Genomic DNA, 21,915 nt, shown 5'->3' with positions numbered 1-21,915 from the left:
CTCCCCCCTGTAAGTACATTATAACATCAGTAGCAGTATCGGGCCTTGGAACCTCCCCTTGAGATGGGTCCCAATTTGGCCCAGTCACTGAACTTCCTTTCCCTCAATCTCTTTTCCATTTTTTTGTCCCTGCAGTTCATTTAGGCAGGGACAATTCTGAGTCGAGTTTTTTGTGGGATGGTAATCCCATTCCTCCATTTGATGCTTTATCTTTCTTCTGGAGATGGGTTCTATAAGGTCCCTCTTCACATTGTTGGGCATTTATTTCACCTAAGGTCCCTCCCTTTGAGTCTTGAGTTTCTCTCACTTCCCATGTTTCTGGTACATTCTAGAGGGTCACCCCACCTCCTACCTTCCGAGGATGCATATTTCCGTTCACTCTGATGGTTCTCATGGCTTCACTTCTGTTTCCCCCCTAATACCTGATCATGTTCCCCTGCCTCTCCCCTCTCCCACTCAGTTCACTTCCTCCCTTTGCCCTCTGGTGTCTTTTCCCTCCTTAGTAGAATGCTTTAAATACATACCCACTACAGATCCTGTCTTACAATCAGTACCAGGAAATTACTTCTTTTCCTCCCCATGTCCAGGAAGGAGATTCCCTCAAGGCAGGAGCAACATGACAGAAGGTCAGCTGACTGCATCCCTCCCAGTGGACATGAATAACACTGGTGTTTTAATCTGTCATCATACAATGAAAGAAAATGAAAACATCATACTTTAAATGCAAAAGAAAAACAGAATCTATAGAATCTGTGGCAGAAAACCAAGTGAATAGGAAGATTGCATGTGAAGGTAGTGATGGGTAGGTGTTCTCTAGAAAATTCCATAGTAAGTCTTTCACTAGCACATAGGACACAAAGTCACACTTTGAAACATGGCTAGTGTTTACTTAACAAAGGTTTCTGCTCCTAAAAATCAAAAACTTAAGCTAAGAGAAACTCATAAGGCAATTCTAAGGCATGCAGGTTTTTCTTGATAACTGACAAAAGCCATTCTGTTCTGATGTAGAAGATATTATATGGGTAGGAAAAGATATGACTGCCTTTGCAGGAAATGATAACTAAAATACAAGTCTCAAACCCAGCCTGATTGCAGGGTCCCAAGAATGAGCTCTGATAGCACTGGCGATTTTGTGATGTCTTCTTTGCTAGAAATATATGATGAATCATAAAAAAGCTATGCCTGTAGGAGTGGAGATAGAAAAGGAAACTTGATTTACACTGTATCCTCATTTATATGGATGGATTTGTTCAGTTAGTCACAGCTAATCTATGACTATAGGGTTATGCTATAAATTTCCATTGAAATGAAACATTGTAATTATCCACAAGATACATGAATATTTTTTCAAAACCCAAGTTTTGCCTACATTAACCTTAGATAAGTTCTCCATGCTCAGTCATAGTAAAAGGGAGTATATTAACTTCCTCTGTGGGGGAAACATTGTTATTCTAGAGACTTCAAGTATTCCTAATTACTTATCACCTATGGCTCACAATATTTATACATTTTCTGAAACTTAGAGTTACCTCTTCTATAACATTATTGCATTAGAAAACAATAGCACCACCTTTGGAAGAAATTGAAGTCCAAAACTGATATGTCCTATGAATAGTCTAGGCTCAGTGTAATTCTAATCCCAAATAGGCCATGAGAAAGCTCTCTGATTAGTAAAAACTCACACAGTTTCATCCTCTGTCCCACTAAGAGACTTGTTTGACTGTACTACAACTGTTGAAATGGTTATCTATCAGGCCAACACAAACAATTTAGTGTCCTTACTAGACAGGAAGTTGAAAGACTAGGAGAGAAAGAACTCAGAGGTTTTATCAGGCAACCTCTCATTGCAACCCTGTAAGAAATTTGGAAGTGGCCAATTCTATTTTGATAGCCCTAGCCTGGTCTTTCTGGACTGCTTCTCCAATTTCATGAGCCCCTTGCCTATTCGTCTCTATGAACTTCTCAAGAACTTCCTGTTTCTTTCCTCAATGAAAATGTGCCTTCTGAAGAATGTTTAGTCTTAGCTGTGTGCATGGGTATTAAGGACCTTGGTATGATCATTCTCAAGTATTCTAATGCTTGACGGGCTGAACTGTACTTTTCTCTATGTAGAAGGCACTGTTAATCTTTAACAACATGGCTGAGAAAGTTAATAGAGTGTTGAGCCAGAGGTTTGCCTCAGTTTGCTTAAAATATACAAATGTTTTGATTGCCTGTTTTCTTGAATTTAAGTCTACACTTGAAAACTCCCTTTTCTGTTCTCCTAAATAAATTCTGTAATGTGTCATACTGAAGAATGCTCCAATGTAGATGTTTCTAAATCAATGGTATCAAAAGAGATAATATATGGAGCCCTGGGACCAGAGGGTGTGGTCTTGAAGAATAATGCTCAGGATGATGCTGATTTCTGAGGGATGTTGTTTTCTCCTCCTGTGGAGTGAAACTCAGTTTAATCCAGAAGACATATGAAAATGGAAAACAACAGTGAAAACCTTATCTGTGCAGGGCAATGGTGATGGTGTGACACTAATCTATATAATCAGCACCCCTCCTTGATGAATGGCACGTAAATAATGAATGCCACATAGATGTTTTCATGCATAACACTTCGATGCTGAAGCATTTGACAGATGAAGCTGTCCTGTACAGTATAGACCCACACAGAGAAAGGGGTATCTCTAAAACTCATCATTCACCCCAGAGAATAACCTTCTTAACTGGGCACCCTGTGAATACGCAACTTAATGCTTCACTTTGATTTACAGTCAAGGATTCTGAACGAAGATGCATATAATTTATACAAAGTCACCTTCATGCAAATGGCAATTTTCAAAGAAAGTGGCGATGCTTGTTTCCTAATCATAGTTTCTTCATTTTTCATGATAGTCCTAGAAGTTCTAACATGATAAAAAATTAAGAATAAGTGATAAATGAACTCTTGAGAGATAAAGTTTCATTTTTAATTGTTTTGTGAGATTTTTATGATTCTGATCACTGTGAAGCTATCCCCAAAGTTATTTTAGACTTCATTATATATGCATATGATTAGTGCCGTATGATTTTACAGTACTTTCAAATTAGATGGTGATTATTACAAGAATGTAACTTTATGATAAGAGTGCATCTACATAGAATTAAAAATTAGTTGCTAAGAATATATTTTAATTGTTTTTAATTTATTTTACTTATATGTGTATATAGCACACAAACACATGCATGCAACAGTAGAAGCCAGCAGAGAGTATCATTGACCCTAGAGCTGGAGTTACAGGTGGTCGTAAGCCACCCATTGTATAAACTGGGAACTGAAGTCTGGTCCTCTGGAAGAGCAGGGAATGTAGTTAACTGCTGAGTTACCAGTCTAACTCCATAGTTTGATTTTTTTAACTAATTCATTTATACTGAAAATCCACACGTGATAGCATACAGTGCCTAAAGTCTTTGGAATAGCTTAATGTGAAGCTTCAAGAAAATAGCATTCAAGACCTGAGTCTATGTCTCAATGGTAGAATGCTTGCTTACCGTACCCATTAGTGTGGTTGCATCTCAAAACTATGCTTTTCTATACACTCAAAAATCCAGAGTTGTTTGCTTGCTTGTTCCATTGTTTGTTTGATTTTTAAAACAAGGTTTCTCTGTGTAGCCCTAGATGTCCTGGAACTCACTCTTTAGACCAGGCTGGCCTCAAACCTTACAGGGATCTGCCTGCTTCTGCCTCCCAGGTGCTAGGACTAAAGGTGATTGATTCAGGTTATTAAAATGTGCAAGTCAGTGCTCAAAAGAGAATACTTACGCTTTCATTCTAAAACTTGTGTTAATGTTTTCACAAGTATTAACTTGTGTTAATATGATGATAATTATCATCCAACTACTTAATCAGTCAATTAATTAAGGAACAATCTGCAAAGCTGGGAATATAGGCTGGGTAAGGTAGTGATAATGGAACAGACATTTAGAAAGCATTAAATACTTCAATGATCTATCTGCTCTGGTGATAGGATTAATCGTGTCCAGGATTGCCCTATCATTCCTATGATAGGTTGTATGTGATGATTTGTAGATGCTCAGCCCAAGAAGTGGCACTATTAGAAGGTGTGGTTCTCTGGGTGTGGACTGTAAGACCTTCATCCTTGCTGACTGGAAGCCTGTATTCTGCTAACAGCCTTCAGATAAAGATGTAGAACTCTCAGCTCTGCTGCACCATGCCTGCCTGGACTCTGCCATGCTCCTGCTTTGATGATAATGAACTGAACCTCTGACCTGTAAGCCAACCACAATTAAGTGTTGTCCTTTATAAGAGTTGCTTTAGTCATGATGTCTCTTCACAGCAGTAAAACTTTAACTGAGACATAGGTTTATCACTGATTTATCTAACAACTTGCTTATATTGATATATGGTATGTTCTTCAGTATTGAGTTTGGCTTTCTTAAAACAAATTGTTGTAGTGATTAAAATATGAGCAAAGCACAAGGATGTCAGGTGATACAAAAAGCATCAGAGAACTATAAGCTCACACTTCACCCATTCTCCTTAGATGAAAATAAGAAGCTATATGCCCTCTCCCTGAAAACCAGTAACCCAGGATCTAGTTTGAAAGAAATCAGCAAGACTCTTCCACACTCATGCACACGGACACACACACACAAACACACACAGAGAGAGAGAGAGAGAAAGAGAGAGAGAGAGAGAGAGAGAGACATAGAGGACACTGGTTTAATTCCCAGAACTCACACAGTGGTCCACAACCATGTGAAATTCCAGTTCCAGCGTTTCTGACATCTGGCCTCTATGGACACATTGCATGCATGTGGTACACAGACACACATGCAGGTAATATGTGTGTACATATAAAATTGAAAAACATAGACAGATCAAGTCTCAGTAGATGACATAATTCCTCTTCAGGGCATCTATTGTATCTTATTAGGAGACCATGTGCAATGTGCACAATTGTTATCTGCTTGAAATGGATAAGCTCTTCGGCATAATAGCTCTCTGTAAGTTAAAGGCAGATAAGATGGCAAATTCCAGGCTAGCCTTAGCTACGTGATGATACCTGATCTCAAACCACAGAAACAAAGTAAGCAAATAATAATAATAAATAAAAATGGGCACATATCATATTTGAAGATAGGATTCTGTCAAGAGACAGCATGGGACACAGAGCCACTCTGAACATGTAGAAAGAGCATGACCAAACTGTGCAAAAGGGTGGTGTAAGTTTACCAATATCTTACATCATGTTTGGTTACAACAAAAATTCCTAAAAATTGGAGATATTCAAACTAAAGAGAGCCTTCCACATGAAAAACTTCTTGGCTTGGGTTTAGGAAAAGTAATTAGTCAAGAAAAGATACCAACAAGGAAATTAAAAAAAAAAAAAAAAAAAAAAAAAAAAAGCTGAAGCCAAACTGAATGCTTAACATCTCTAAATTTTTAATATTTAATTTTACTGTGTGTGCATGCCTGTGTGGATTTGTGCACTTGAGTGCAGTGCATTTTCTAAATCTGGAGTTCTAGGTGACACGGGTGCAGGGAACCAAACTCTGGCCTTTGGGAGAGCAATGTGCATTCTCCATTGCTGAGCTCCCTCTCTAGTCTGCGTTCTCTCACATTTTCTATAGACATCTTTCCAGTGGCCATCAAGAAATAAGTTAAGAAACCTTAATGTAACCTAGAGAATAAATGGTGTTACAGAATAGCTATAAAATGAAATTTTTAATGCTGAAAATAAACCTAGGTTCCAGAGGGCAAATAAACATCCAGTGAGGAACCCTGGCGATCGCATGGGATGAAGCAAACTTCTAGCAGCTCCTTGCTGGCAAGCAGGCTCGCTAGGAAGCAAGCGGGTCTGAGGCCTCAAAGCCTGTGGTCTTAACCACTGGATAGTGCTGCTGCTGCTGCTGCTGCTGCTGGTGGTGGTGGTGGTGGTGGTGGTGGTGATGCTGCTGGTGGTGGTGGTGGTGGTGGTGGTGGTGGTGATGGTGGTGGTGGTGTTGGGGGTGATGCTGGTAGTGGTGGTGATGGTGGTGGTGGTGATGGTGGTAGTGGTGGTGATGGTGGTAGTGGTGGTGATGGTGGTGGTGGTGGTGGTGGTGGTGGTGGTGATGCTGGTGGTGGTGGTGGTGGTGGTGGTGGTGATGGTGGTGATGCTGGTGGTGGTGGTGGTGGTGGTGGTGGTGGTGGTGGTGGTGGTGATGGTGGTGGTGGTGTTGGTGGTGATGCTGGTAGTGGTGGTGGTGGTGGTGGTGGTGGTGATGGTGATGGTGGTGGTGGTGGTGGTGGTGGTGGTGGTGGTGGTGGTGATGCTGGTGGTGGTGGTGGTGGTGTTGGTGGTGATGCTGGTAGTGGTGGTGGTGGTGGTGGTGGTGGTGGTGGTGATGGTGGTGATGCTGGTGATGGTGGTGGTGGTGTTGGTGGTGATGCTGGTAGTGGTGGTGATGGTGGTGGTAATGATGATGTTGGTGATGCTGCTGCTGCTGCTGCTGATGCTGATGCTGATGCTGCTACTCAGCGATATACAGGGCACTGTGGTGTGAGATGGACAGAAAGGAATTTACAGTCTAGATTTCTGAAAAAGGAATCGTTTATTACTATATTTAAAAATTAGAGGACAGGAGGGTGTCGTTTCAACACACTACCAGAATAGAGGAAACTGCAGTGAGACTCATCAAGCTGCTCTCCCAAAGCTTTGTAAAGAAGTGACAAAGGCAGACAGACATTGGGTACTCACCATGTGTCACATAAGCTCTCTCCTGAGTCTTTGTTTCCAAATACTAAGGTAAGAAAAAAAAAGTAGATTAGAGAGAGAGAGTAGTCATTTGTAGAGAATCACATTCAGGGCAAAAGAACGGCATTGCCAACCCTTAGGAATAAGATACTCTCTTCAGAAGGTAGCATATTTGGCTAGTGGACTGGGGAGCCCTGTGGAGGGCAATAAATATTTAGACTTCCAACCAAACAACTAAGTTTTGGAGTGTTCATATTCACACCATACACAGAGTATAGCACTGTTGTGTTCAAGGGAAGGGCCCCGGAGAATGCTTATGCTAGCCTCTTTATTTCAAAGATGAGGAAATAGGATTCATTAGCACAGAACAGTCTGTCAGACCACATGGTGAGTTACTACTGAAAGCAAAATTAGGAAGGGTAGCGTGGCTGCCATTAGAGACTCTGCCGGGGCCTGGCACTCATTAGAGGCTCAGTGAGTTTAACAAAGATGTAGCTTCAGCCTGGACCATATACAATACCTGTATCTCGAATCCTCAGAGCCACCCCTAGACACCTGGTGAATTCACTTTTTGCTTTGTAAGCCACTAGCAGGGAGAAGTGAGCTCTGGGGTTACACCTTGCTTTTGCTGCCCAGAAGAGGAGCGAGCCGAGCCGGGAACACTGCCATCTCTGTGGAGCAGGTTCCAGTTGTCTACTGCTGTGTGGAAACGCTGCCAACAAACTTAGTGACTTAAAACAAGCGCCTTTTTTTCCCTACAGATCTGTAATCTGGGCAGGTCCAGCAGGTACAACGGCTCTGTCTTTCTCCTGGCTTCATCCCGACAGTTCGGCTAAGGCTGCAGGACCTGATTTCAGGCTGACTCACTTCTGTGGCTGGCATGTTGGAACTAACTCTCATCTGCAGACACAGCAGGGAAGTCAGTGTGCTGGCTGCTTCCACTTGCACTGGCATGGAGCCTGGGTGCCTGGAGCAGGCATCCTAAGAGAAAGGAAGTAGAAGCTAACAGTTGCTGAAAACCTGGTTCAAGGATGGGCAAAATGTGCTTTTCACTATCCCCTATTGGCCAACCAGAAACAAAGCCCAGGCCTAAGGTAAGGGACAAAGATCTCACCTCTTAACGAAAAAGTATAAGAGACTTGGTTGATTTATAAGAGACTTCTTAGAGACTTATAAGTTTTAAGAGACTTGGTGTTTTAAGGTCATTATAAAGGAGAAATTGCTCCCTCTTTCCTGTAAATATAATTCCATTTTGATAACATGGTAAAGAACTGAGAATTATTACAGCTATGTCATAGACATCAAAATGATCATCTCTTCAGAGCATGTGTCTCTTCACTGTTTACCAATCAGACAGACAGAGTACAATTACGGCTCAATCTTTGCCTCCATTTCTTCTTCCACATAAAGGAGATAATAAGCCTTCTTGTGTGAAATGAGGAGCTTATTTGCAACTGTAAAACAGAATGCACTTAGAGTTGTCTTAGTAAATGCTTACTAATAGTGAATTACCTGTAAAATGTCCCACACAAGTGACAGGTATAATCATTCTGTGCTTTAAGGATCGTGCAATAGGAGCCTTTTGCAGGTTCCTCAAGTATCCATGCCTGGATCTCAGAAGCCTTAATTAATTCTGCTAAATATGCAGTTAAGTAGCAATCCTGCTTTTTAAAAAGATAATGGCTTGCACAGGCCTCTTAAGTATTTGATGAGACTGACAAGATGAAATATTTATGGGTTTTGAGTGTTTACAGAAGAATTGTATCTAGAAGGAAAACCATTCTAATAGTACCTACAGCCAAACAAGTTATTTTCTTGCTGTAACAAACAAAAATCTTCTAATTTAACTAAGGTGATGAGTGCAAAGACATTAGACTAGTTCTGCTCGTAAGGGAAGCTAGCTCCTTATTTAGTTCACAGGCCCAGTAACCAAGTGGGGCCTTTCCACAGGGGTCCTAGAAGTTAGGCAAAATGACTTCCCGTTAGGCAATTTAGACCACAGAAAGCAATAACTTCCTGAACTCAGCCACTTGCTGAAAGATTGGTTAAATAAGATGAGATTTGTCCTAGCTGAAAATGGGGCATGCAGCTGGGAGGTCGGTTTCCAGGGGACCAGAAGGGAGAAAGCTCGATTGCCCGGCGAAGCAGTCTTTCTGCAAGAAGGCAAACTGAGTATAAAATGTGAGTCGCACCCAGCCAGGCAGTGGGCTCAGCTGAGCATCTGTAGCTTGCTGTCGGCTTCCCTGCCACTGCATGGGTTTGCCATACATGTATTTAAGCTTCTGGTCTAAAGAATTGTCTGGATTACTGTAATTTCCAAGTATTTTTTATACAGTGCATGTGTTGTAAATATTTGAAAGCCAGCTAAGAGTTTTACTTTGTTCCCTAAATAGAACTGAGGGTAAGAAAAATCAAAGTATATGATCAATATAGTCACTAGACACATGGTTACTACCATTTCCATAGGAATTAGTTCCCTTTCAGTGAACTCTTTATGCTAACACCTTCTTGGAAGAGTCTTGCTGTCTTTACTCACTATGGTTTACAAGATTATACTTTGTCAGATGACTATACTTTATTAGAAGACTATACTTTATTGCTCTAATAAGATATGTGAAGCTAAGTGTCTTTATAGAGAAGAAGCTTGGGCTATGCTTGTTTTTGATAAACATAACATAGTGTCAAATGCTTTATGTTTATATCTGCAGATTAGTGTTGTTATCAGCCCTGGTTAGAGGATCTTCTTTAATGTTTTTATTCTTTGAGAATTTGTAAACATGTAGACAATATATTCATTTGCAGTTGATGGTAATTAAGGCAGAGACTCATAACTGGTCAAAGTGCTAAGAATACATCATTATCAGCCCTAAATGAGACTTCTACATCACCTCCCATCCCAAGGCCCATGCAACATACTGGAAGGAGAAGAGAAAAGACTGAAAATATAAAAGGACGCTGAAGAATGTTTTAGAACAGTTTTCTGAACATGGGTGGTCCTTCACTCATGGGCTCACAGCAGCCATGAGACCTATAGCAAAAGATTGGGCTGTCAACACCCAATCACAGGTGAGAAAGGTGCTCAAAAGGTCCACCCTCCCTGAGGATTGATAGGCAGTTAGTGGTTCCTGGAGAAAAGGGTTTCATGAGAGAGAGACAGAGGCAGAGAGAGACAAAAAGACGGAGAGTAGTAGAACCTAGTTTTTACTTCTTTTATATTGTTCTTACTTTTAATTTTACAACTTTGACTTTTATATTAGGGCATGCATGAGGGCACAGCTTTTTTTGACCAGTCATCTCACAAACATTCAAAATACAAGTGGACTTTGGTAGAAACACCAAATTTCAGCATTTTCTGATTTCAGTTTTCTGAGTTCACAGAGTTATCAGTATGTAGTCTGTTGAACTATTTGTTGTTGTTTTGACAAACATGATAGTCATAACTCTGAGCTAAGTAAGACCACATGCAAGGAATGGTTGTTCTTAAAATGCTTAATTTATTAATTTTTGTTTATGTGTATGCTTGTCTTCCTAAATGTATGCGTGTATGTATACTACATGTTTGTTATGTCTGAGGACATCAGAAGAGGGACTTGAATCCCCTGGAACTGGAGTTACAAAGGTTGTGTACCACCATGTGGATGCTGGGAACTGAACCCTGGTCCTATATAAGAACAGCCAGTGCTCTAAACTCTGAGCCATTTCTCTAGCTCCAGGGCATAAAGTTTTTAGGTAAACAAAACACTGAAGCTATTCAAGGGAACTCTATGAAATAACAGCTGGAGGAGACCTGATAGAAGTCGAAAAATGTAAGTTTAAAAAGCATGTATGATTAACATAAATAAGAAATTAGACAGGCAAAGAAATTTCAGTCATTTGTGGAACTAACGGTTGGTTAATTTTCAACATTATCAGGCATTTATTCTGTTAAACGGTAACTGCTTTGCTTACCTTCCACAAGCAAATTTTCCAGGATATGACAGCCTAGGTCTGAGATTCCAACACCCAGGAAGCTGAAGCAAGAAAACCACATTTCAGGACATTCTGGGCTACATAAGGAGCGCTGCCCGCCTTTAAAGTCTTGTCTGTTATGAAGAACAAACATTTTGAGTGACTTGCACATAGTCATACAACTAACAGATATTAGAAGTGGGGTGTGAGCCAGGGAGGTCTCATTCCACAGTCTATCTTTTTGTATAAATAAAATAAGGCAGCTACTTTTCCAGATATTAAAAGGATTATAATTGAACAAAGGACGAACATGCTGTAAGAATATTTCAATGGTGGAAGATCCTATAATAGGCTATGAAAGGAGAAGCATCTTTCTATGGATAAAAGAAAAAGAAGCAAATGCTGTGAGGATGTGTGAGCCCCTGACCGGCTGGCCCAGGCACAGACTTCTAAGATCTCTGTGGAACTGTATTTAAGGTTGACGGGAATAAACCTGTCCATCTTCCCTCCCCTTTCCTGCACATACACTTGGACTCCTCTATTATTCAACAGCAACTCTGTCTCTTGGACTTTGAAAAGTCCACCGATACCATTTGATCTCTGAAAAAAAAAAAAGATGTGTTTTATTTCAAATGATATCCTACCATTGTTATAACATAACATTGCTAAAGACAGTGCCTTTGCCCAAGGAATAAGGCAGCTTAAAAATAACCTGTGTTGGGATTAGAAGAGTTTTTGTATAAAGATAACGGGGGAGCCGAGGAGGGTCTGTGCAGAGCACAGCTTCCTGGACTGTGTACAATGACTGGCAGCTTTCAACTGTGCTGGAGGTGTGTGTGGCGATTTATTTTGAACAGAAATTATCTGTAGGCAAGAAAAGTTTTCTATCAGTGTGAGGTCTACCAGAATATATTTAAATATATCTGTTAGCAAACTAGAAAACAAGATCCTTAGTATACGATATGTACAATATTTAGAGAAAACAGTGGCCACTTCTTTTCCTTGACCTGTGAGGGCTAGTGGAGTGGGAAGAGAAGACAGTGGGGGAGGGGGGTGGTGTAGGATTTCCTCTAGAAGAATTTTAAATACAAAGTGTAAGAAAAAAATCTAGATCGCACAGTAGAATTCAGGAGCACTGATGTTTCTGGTATACATGTGTACACGTATTCTAATGCTTAAATGAATATGCTAAAGACGCACAGCAGTCAATAAACCAAAAACAAATATATTGGGAGACACTCACTGAGAGCTACTGTGTGTCTACGTACCAGCTATGCTTTATACTCACATCTCATGACTGACAAGCAGCCATTTGTAAGCACCTCCGATAAGTCCAGTGGCACGCAGGCATGCACAAATCTTACCGTGTGTGCAGAAGTAACAGAACATGCAGGGTATTTTGAAATATCATTGCTTATTTGAAAGTCTGAACGTTAAAGTATTTGAGTACAATGGATTGAAACCGAATGCCACTCTGTTGAAAATAAAATCATCCCCATTCAGGCTGCTAAGAGCAGAGGCAGTGTGAACTTCCGTTCAAATCCGAGTGTGCATCCACAGCCCTGCTAGTATCGAGCTGGCTGCTCTCTGAGGCGGTGTGAACTGGCTCTGCTGGCAGCTTTTGCTTCAATGTTTTCCTTAATACAGGGAGAGAACGGGCTCTCCGGGGACTCTAAGACCCAGCAGCTCAAGAAGGGCAAGGTGCTGCTGCCCCTGCTGCTGAGGCCAAGTGCTACCCAGTGCCCTTTATTTCAGCACTGAAACACTCCAGAGAGAAGAGTCTGTCTCTCCACCTTTTAATGTTGCTCAATCATTTCTTTTTACTTCTCGCTTCAGCAAGCACAGCATGTGGCTTGTTGAGAATCTATTAAACAGAAAACCCTTCACTGTTTCACGGATGGATTTTTGGAGAAATCTGTAGTCAGCACGTATTCCACAATTCTTTCACAGTTGCCCTAACTCTCTAAATTTTGGAGAGGGCATTTAAAAAAAAAAAAAAGTTGGATTCTAATTTCTAATTTAACAAGTGACAATGTTTTGACATTAGCAAATAGATGGAAGTGTTTTGTATGATATCAGTGATTTGTAGTATTATGGGCACTGATTACTGTTGTGGTCAGTACCGAATGGACTGTGACAATCAAATCATGCCACGATTAGAAGCCAAGGGCATTTTTGTTGAGACCTTCTGGGAAATTAGAGCATCTGGGCTCAGTACTGTGTGTGGATTACAGCAGTTTTCTGCTGTTTGAGCTGCAAATGCCCACTCACCTCCCTCTGGCTCCTCACTCCCCGTTTGGCTTAGTTCATATGAATTTGTGACTATGTCTTGATAATTATTCCTCTCTTAGAGGAAATGCTTTTTATCTTCCATTTTTGAAGGGCTACCCACCATTTTACCAACATATTTGCTATGGTTTGGATGCAGTTTATCCCCTGAAGGTTCCTGTGATGGAAACCTGGTCCTCTGCCTGGAAATGCTGGGCAGTGATGGGGCAGATAAGCAGTGGTCCTGGTGGTCTTCAGATTTGAGGATGTGCACATAGAAGGCTTTAAGGCAGTGTTCTTGAGATCCTCAGTTAGTTACTAGAGGGGGAAATACTCTGGAATTGCCTTAGCTTCCTGAATGAGCTCCTGTTTTCACATACGCCTCTGACAAGGTGATGCTGTGTGTCATAGGGCCTCGACACAGCTGAGCTGATGCTGCTACCAGGCTGCTCGGCTCCAGAATTGTGACCTAAATGAACTTCTCCTCATTCTTCTTCTTATTTTCAGAATTATGCTTTGTATTTCTTTAAATAATTTAATTTATTAGTTGGCAAATCTATGTGTGTATATAGAGAATTTTCATCAGACTGATTCTCATGTATTACCCACTTTTAACCGACTTTTATACACACAGAACCCTCTTTCCAAGCCTCCCTTCTAGTCTCTCCCTCCTTCTCCCTCCCTGCCTCCCTCTCCTTCCCTCTCTCCCTCTCCATCCCTCCTTCCCTCACTCTCTCCCTTTCTCTCTCTTACACACACACACACACACACACACACACACAATTTTTGTCATCAAAGAACACAACGAGAACATCCTCAACATATGCTGGCATTTTAGTATTAGACTTCCTGTTATTCGACTTCCAGATTCTGTGAAAATTTCTTTATGAATTGCTCAATTTCTTTTTCTTTGTTTGATTAATTGATTGACTGATTGAACTGGTTGGCCCCGAACTTGTGATTCCACATCTTCAGTGCTGAGATTACAGGTATAAACCACCACATCCAATAAGTATCAGGCATTCTGTTCCTGCCACACACAACAGACTAGGGTATGAGACAACCACCTTAAAAATTTAGAGATGTAGATTGGTGCTATAAAGTAAGAGGACCAATGCAGTGGACAATGTGATTCTGCAAGCCATGAGGCCTGCCGAATGATACTTCCTGCCATACACAATTTAAGCCTGAAGTCTTCATCCATCTCTTCTTTCAGCTGCACACACACTGTCTCATCTTCACCACTGCAACAGAAGAATAGAAAGAAAAAAGGAGAGCTGAGATCCAGGGACACAAGCCTGGTGAGACTGCACTGCAAGTAGCCCGGACACAGATAGGTGTGGGCCAAGCATACGGAAAGTGTGCTTCCTCCCCCATTGGATCAGGGAAGCAAGAACTCTGCCATAAGAATTGTATTAACACCCAGAATGCCCTTGCATGAGGACCAAACACTCAGGCCATTTGTCACTGGAAAGCGCTTAAATCGAAGGACACAGGACTGGTAAGACTGTGCTGCAAGTAGATGACGTACAAAGAAGGCTAGGCTTAGCACGCAGTAGGTGCTGCCCTCCAGTTGGTTCAGGGAAGCAGGAAAATTTGCTACCTAAAACAGCAGAGATCCAGGGACACAGGCCAGGGACAAGGGAGAGACAGGAACCAATAACTGACAACAAGACCACATATAATCACAGACAATGAGATGGCAAGAGGAAAGCTAAAGAACTTACCCAAGGGAAACCAAGACAAGCTGGCAATATCAGAACCCAGCTCTCCCATCACAGAAAACAGCAGAACGCCAAACACTCCAGAAAAAGAAGACCTGAAATCATGCCTCAAAATGATGATGGAGATCTTTAAACAAGAACAGGGAAAAAAGACATTAAAAAAATAAAGAGGAAACACAAAAAACACTCAAAGAAATCAAAGAACTAGAGGAAAACAGAAACAAAGAGATGAAGGAATTGAAGAAGGAATTTAAAATGGAAATTGAAATAATAAAGAAAACATTAAAAAAGACAACCCTAGAGGTAGAAAAACTAAAAAAGAAATCAGGAGTCACAGATGCAAGCATCTCCAACAGACTACAAAAAAATGGAAGACAGAATGTCAGTGGCCAGAGACAACATTGAAAACATTGACAAAACAGTCAGAAAATATGCAAAACCCAAAAATATTTTAACCCAAAATGTCCAGGAGATCAAAGACATAAGGAGAAGAACAAACCTAAGGATAATAGGAATAGAAGAGGGTGAAGAATATCAACTAAGAGGCACAGTAAATATCTTCAAGAAAAATGGAGAAGAAAATTTCCCACACTTAACAATGAGATGGCCATTAGTATAAAAGAAGCCTACAGAACTCCAAATAGAATGGACCAGAAAGAAATTCCTTCTGATGCATAATAGTCAAAACGCCAAGTGCCAAAAGCAAAGAAAGAATACTAAAAGCAGTAAGGAAAAAAGGTCATGTAACATATAAAGGCAGACCAATCAGAATCACACCTGATTTCTCAACAGAGACTATGAAAGCTAAAAGATCCTGGAAAGACATCATGCAGAACATTAAAGAACAAAAGTGTCTGGCCAAGCTGCTATACCCAGCAAAACTCGCAATGACCATAGATGGAGAGACCAAGATATTCCAGGACAAAACTAAATTTACAATATCCGACCACAAACTCAGCACTACAATGAATTATAAGTGGAAAACCCAATACAAGGAGAGAAACTACATCCTAGTAAAAACAAGAAAATACCTAAGCAAGAAAACCAAAAGAAAAAAGACACACAGGCACAATTCTACCACCAAAAGCTGTAGGGAGCCGTTTGTGCTGCACCCAAACATGGTACCGGCTTCCCGCCAAGAACTCAGCAAACAGAGCTGTTGCCCAGCCAAGAGACTTAATGCACATGCACCACATAAGTCACAGCCCACTCTTGGGGCACGTGATTGAGCTACAGGAGGATGCACCAATCAGGTAGCAACACGAGTCTCCTAGGCATGTATAGCAGTGCATTTTCTCCCCCATGGGAGAGAGAAGAGGAGGACAGTGGGGAGATTGCGGGAGACCCCACGTGGAGGGATGGCGGAGAGGCACCACGTGGAGAGAGACTCGGTAAAAGAGATTGCGGGAGGTCCCGCGTGGACAGAGACTGGACAGAGAGATCGTCCGTGGGGGACTGCGCGTGAGAGGCCGTCTAGACAGTAGAACTCGGTAGGGAGTCCCCGGCTCAGAGACAAGTTTCCTGCTCAAGAAGCCCCTGCTCAAAGTGCTGTTCAATAAAGGTTATTCTGCAGAAGAAGCTGTTTGTTTGTTGCACGCCTGTTCCTAGCGGCGGGAAGCGTGGGCGCGTGACAAAAAGCAAAAATTGTAGGAAACAGCAACCACTATTTCTTAATATCTGTTAACATATGTGGACTCAATTCCCCAATAAAAAGACATCAGCACCTCACAGCACCTTCTCCAAAATTGACCATATAATCGGTCACAAAACAAGCCTTAATAGATATAGGAAAGTTGAAATGTTCCCATGCATCCTATCAGATCACCATGGTCCTTAATAACAACAAAGACAACAAAAAGCCATATAAACATGGAAACTAAACAATGCTCTATGAAATGATAGCATGGTCAAAGAAGAAATAAAGAAAGAAATTAAGGATTTTCTAGTATTTAATGAAAATAAACTCAACATACCCAAACCTATGGGATGCAATGAAAGCAGCACTGAGAGGAAAACTCATAGCTCTGAGTGCTTCAAAAAAGAAACTGGAGAGAGCATACACTAGCAACTTGAAAGCACAGTTGAAAGCTCTAGAGCAAAAGGAAGCAGATACACCCAAGAGGAGTAGATGGCAAGAAATAATCAAACTCAGAGCAGAAATTGACCAAATAGAAACAAAAAGAACCATTCAAAGAATCTGATAGAATGCTACCTAACTCATTTTTGAGGCCACAAGAACCCTCACTCCTAAACCACACAAAGACTCTATAAGGAAAGAAAACATCAGAGCAATCTCACTTATGAACATTGATGCAAAAATACTCAACAAAACTCTTGCAAACCGAATCCAAGAACACACCAAAACAATCATTCACCATGGTCAAGTAGGCTGCATCCATGGAATTCAGGGATGGTCTAATATATGGAAATCCATCAACATAATCCACCATATAAACAAACTCAAAGAAAAAAACCACATGGTCACCTCACTAGATGCTGAAAAAGCATTTGACAAAAATCAACACCCCTTTATGTTAAATGTCTTGGAAAAAACAGGAATCCAAGACCCATAACTAAACATAATAAAAGCAATATACAGCAAACCAAAAGCCAAAATCAAACTTGACTGTGGGAAACTTGAAGCAATCCCACTAAAATCAGGGACTCAACAAGGCTGCCCACTCTCCCCCTACCTATTCAACATAGTGCTGGAAGTCCTGGCTGGAGCAATTAGACAGCAAAAGGAAATCAAAGGGATACAAATTGGAAAGGATGAAGTCAAAACATCACTCCTTGCAGATGACATGATAGTGTACGTAAGTGACCCCAAAAATTCCACCAGAGAACTTCTACAGCCGATAAAAAATTCAGCAAAGTGGCTGGATATAAAATTAACTCAAACAAATTAGTAGCCTTCTTCTGTTCAAAGGACAAACATGTGAAATACTGTGGTGTGACTAACTAAGCAAGTGAAGGACCTGTATGACAAGAACTTCAAAGCTCTGAAGAAGGAAATAGAGAAAGATCTCAGAAAATGGAAAGGTTTCCAATGCTCGTGGATTGGAAGGATCAACATTGTTAAAATGGCCATATTACCAAAAGCAATCTATAGATTCAATGCAATCCCCATCAAAATTCCAACCCAATTCTTCATTGAGTTGGAAAGAGCAATGTGCAATTTCATATGGAATAACAAAAGACCTAGAATTGCGAAATCCATCCTCAACAACAAGAAAACATCTGCAGGTATCACCATCCCTGACCTCAAGCTATATTACAAGGCAATTGTGATAAAAAAAACTTCATGGTACTGGTACAGAAATAGGCACGTGGATCAATGGAATAAAATAGAAGATCCAGATATGAGTCCTCACATATATGGTCACTTGATTTTTGACAAAGGACCTGTAAACATTTAATGGAAAAAGGACAGCCTCTTCAATAAATGGTGTTGGTCCAACTGGCACTCAGCATGCAGAAGACTAAAAATAGGACCTTTATCTCCTTGATAAATCTCCACATTAAATCAAGTACACTGAAACTATTAGATGAGAAAGTAGGGAAAACCTTAGAACATATAGGAACAGCAGAAAATTTCCTGAACAGAACACCTATGGCTCATGCTCTAAGGTCAAAGATTGACAAATGGGACTTAATGAGATTGCAAAGTTTCTGTAAGGCTAAGGACACTGTCAAAAAAACAAAACAGCAACCAACAGAGTGGGAAAAGATCTTTACCAACCCCACATCTGATAGAGGCCTAATATCCAAGTTATAAAAAGACCTTAAGAAATTCCAGGTTACATCTTGTTTTACATGTACTTTATGCTCATTGTAACTAGTAAGATCTTAATGCACACTATCAAACCTTTAAAATAAACATGTACTGACAAAAATGTATTCCTATACTTTTATAAAAAATGCTCAAAATCTGTACATTCATCTTTGTTTTTTAATATAAAGTTGTTCAATTAAAAAAAGAAAAGAAAGAAGGGGGCACTAAAGAAATGAGATGCTGAGTTACATTAAACAAAGCTGGACAAAGACAGTTTAAGCACTAACAAGAAAAAAAAATAACTAACAACTCAGTATTCAAACCTAGAGCTTTAAAGTTACTTTCCAGGAAAACAACAGACTAGCCCAACACAACTCAGCAACAGTGATGAAAGTAAAATGACAAAACACAAACCCCTGGGGCTGCTGAGATGCTGCCATCAGTAAAGTTATGTGCTGCAGAGAACCAGAGTTCAATCCCTAGACTCCTCCTGATAGAAGAGAACTGACTCCTGCAAGTTGTCCTCTGACCTCCAAATGTGCAGGGTAGAAATTTCATTCCCTGCATCCACATTAGCCTTACAGCTACCTGTAACTCCAGCTCCAGTGTTATCCAGTACCCTCTTGTGGATGCTGTGGGCATGTACACTCACACATACATACAGACACACACATACACAGAATTAAAAATAAAATAAATGGGTTTTTGGTTCTCTATCCCTATAGCTGCCCCTCTCAGTGTGGAGAACCCTCACCTAATTTTTTAAACTAATTCTCATTAATTACTGACAGAATTAAGGTTCTTCTCTTAGAGAAGTGACTAGCTCTCTTTCACCCACTACAACACAGCAGTTCTCCCAAACTTCGTTTTAAAGTTTAAAAGCCATATCAAAATTTATTCATTGAAAAATTTTGTTCATACACTGTATTCTGAACATGGCCTCCTCTCCTCTTCCACTTCCTCCAAGAACGCCCCACATCCACTTATCCAACTCCATGTCCTGTCCTCTCTCTCTCTCTCTCTCTCTCTCTCTCTCCCTCCCTCCCTCCCTCCCAAAACAGATGAACAGATAAAAAGGAACAAAATTAAAGAAAAAAACAAAAAGAAAAAAGTTATAAAAATATAAATGTAAAAGACTAGTGAGATTTAATAAAAAAAATGTTCAAGTAAAATAATAAATGACAAAAGTCTACACAAAGGTGATTAAGTTCCTTTTATTTTGGTCATCTACTGCTGAACACAGAGCCAGCCAGGGGGCTCCCACCCATTCAGAGAACAAGGAGATGGGGAATGGAGAAGGACTGTGGAAGGGGGTGGCCAGACAGGGGCAGTGAGCAGAAGGTAAAGTGAGTAAGTTAAAAAAACAAAAACAGCATTAGATAGCAATTGTGGATAGTATCTTGGTTAGAGTAAGCCTAAATTCATTTCCCCACTCAGCACTAGGGCCCCATCTGTCTTGAGCTTGAGCAGGCCCTGTGCACGCTGCCACAGTCTCTGTGAATTCATGTGTGCATTGGTCCTGTTGTGCCTGGAGGATTTCATTTCCTTGGAGTCATTCCCTCTGGCTCTTGAAATCATTCTGCCTCCTCTTCCCCATAGCTACCTGAAGCCTGAGGGGAGGTCCCCAGTGCGTTTTGATCGAGCACAGTCTGCACAGACCCAGCTGTGCTTACCACAGTGCAACAGAGCAGTATTATCCACACGCCATCGCCAATACGCTTTCATTTAACTTTCTGTTGGAAAAGAACAAAAAGTCAAAAGTATCCTCAGTCCCATAACATCATTATATAAGAAATGAAAGCCTGTTCTAGCCAATCCAGTTCTTGGAGTAAGTTACTGACATTTTGGACGCTCAACTATAAACATAGATATGTCCATATATGCTATATATACCTAGGTCACTACAGAAATGCAAATATCTTTTCAATAGCACATCATTTTTTATAAATTGAACAACTTTATCTTAAAAAACAAAGATCAATGTACAGATTTTAAGCATTTTTGCATAAAAGTATACGAATACATTTTAGTCAGCACTTGATTTTTTTAAAGGTTTGATAGTGTGCATTAAAATCTTACTAGTTACAATGAGCATAAAGTACATGTAAAATAAGACGTAACCTGGAAATAGTCAAATTTTTCTTGGTGTGTAAAGATTAAGCATAATGGTTTTACATTTTTTTTTTTTTTGGCCTTTGTTTTTTCTTGAAATTCATATAGTCTGTGAGTTGTTTCTGGGGTGTTCAGAACTTTCTGGGGTTAGTATCCAATTATCAGTGACTGCATATTATGTCTGTTCTTTTGAAACTGGGTTATCTCACTCAGGATGATATTCTCTAGATGCATCCATTTTCTTAAGAATTTTGTAAAGTCATTGTTTCTGATAGCTGAGTAGTACTCCATTGTGTAAATGTACCACAATTTTTGTATCCATTCATCTACTGAAGGACAACTGGGTTCTTTCTAGCTTGTGGCTATTATAAATAGGACTGCTATGAACATTGTAGTGTATGTGTCTTTGTTGTATGTTAGAGCCTCTCTGGGGTATATGCCCAGAAGTGGAATGACTGGGTCTTCAGGTAGGACTATGTCCAATTTTCTGAGGAATCACCAGACTGATTTCCAGAGTGGTTGTACCAATTTACAACCCCACCAACAGTGAAGTGTTCCTCTTTCTCTGCATCCTCACCAGCATCTGCTGTCATCTGAATTTTTGATCTTAGCCATTCTGGTTGGTGTGAAGTGGAATCTCAGGGTTGTTTTGATTTGCATTTCCCTGATGACTAAGGATGTCGATTAATAGCACATTTTATACTTGCATTATTTTCAATCATTTTCACACTGGTTCTACACAAACCATCACCTTCAATTTATGTGTCATGTGCATATATACTCCTTGTTCTTTTTATAGATCTACTTTTACAAGAGAAGTTTATAACTGCATCTGAACCATGGTTGGCACTCTATGATTCTTAGCTACAGTTTACACTATTCATCACTGTTATAATACATATATATGTATGTTTTCCAACTATGTACATACTTCTTTTTATCATGAGAAATTTAAGGCTGGAGTATACCTCAACTGGTAGAGTGTATGAAGGTATGAATAAGAATGAGCCACATAGATTCATCTGTTGGAATGTTCATGGGGTAGCACTATTTAAAAGAATTAAGAAGTGTAAGCAAGTCTGTCACTGGAGGGTGTTAAATGTTCAAGCCAGGCCCAGTTTCTATCTCATTCTGATGCTTGCAGATGCAGGTATAGAACTCTCTGTTTCTTCTCCAACATCATGTCTGCTCGTGTGCTGTCAGGCTTCCAACCATGCAGATAATGGCTAGACCTCTGAAACAGTAAGCAAACCCTGATTAAACGTTTTCATTTATGAGTCATTGTGGTTATGGTGTCTCTTTCCAGCAATAGAACATTGACTAGAATAGAGTTCTTGCCTCGAATTCACAATTCCTT

This window comes from Micromys minutus (assembly GCF_963924665.1).
Source record: "Micromys minutus genome assembly, chromosome: 1".
Classification (NCBI taxonomy): Eukaryota; Metazoa; Chordata; class Mammalia; order Rodentia; family Muridae; genus Micromys; species Micromys minutus.
This window is presented reverse-complemented; position numbering follows the sequence as displayed.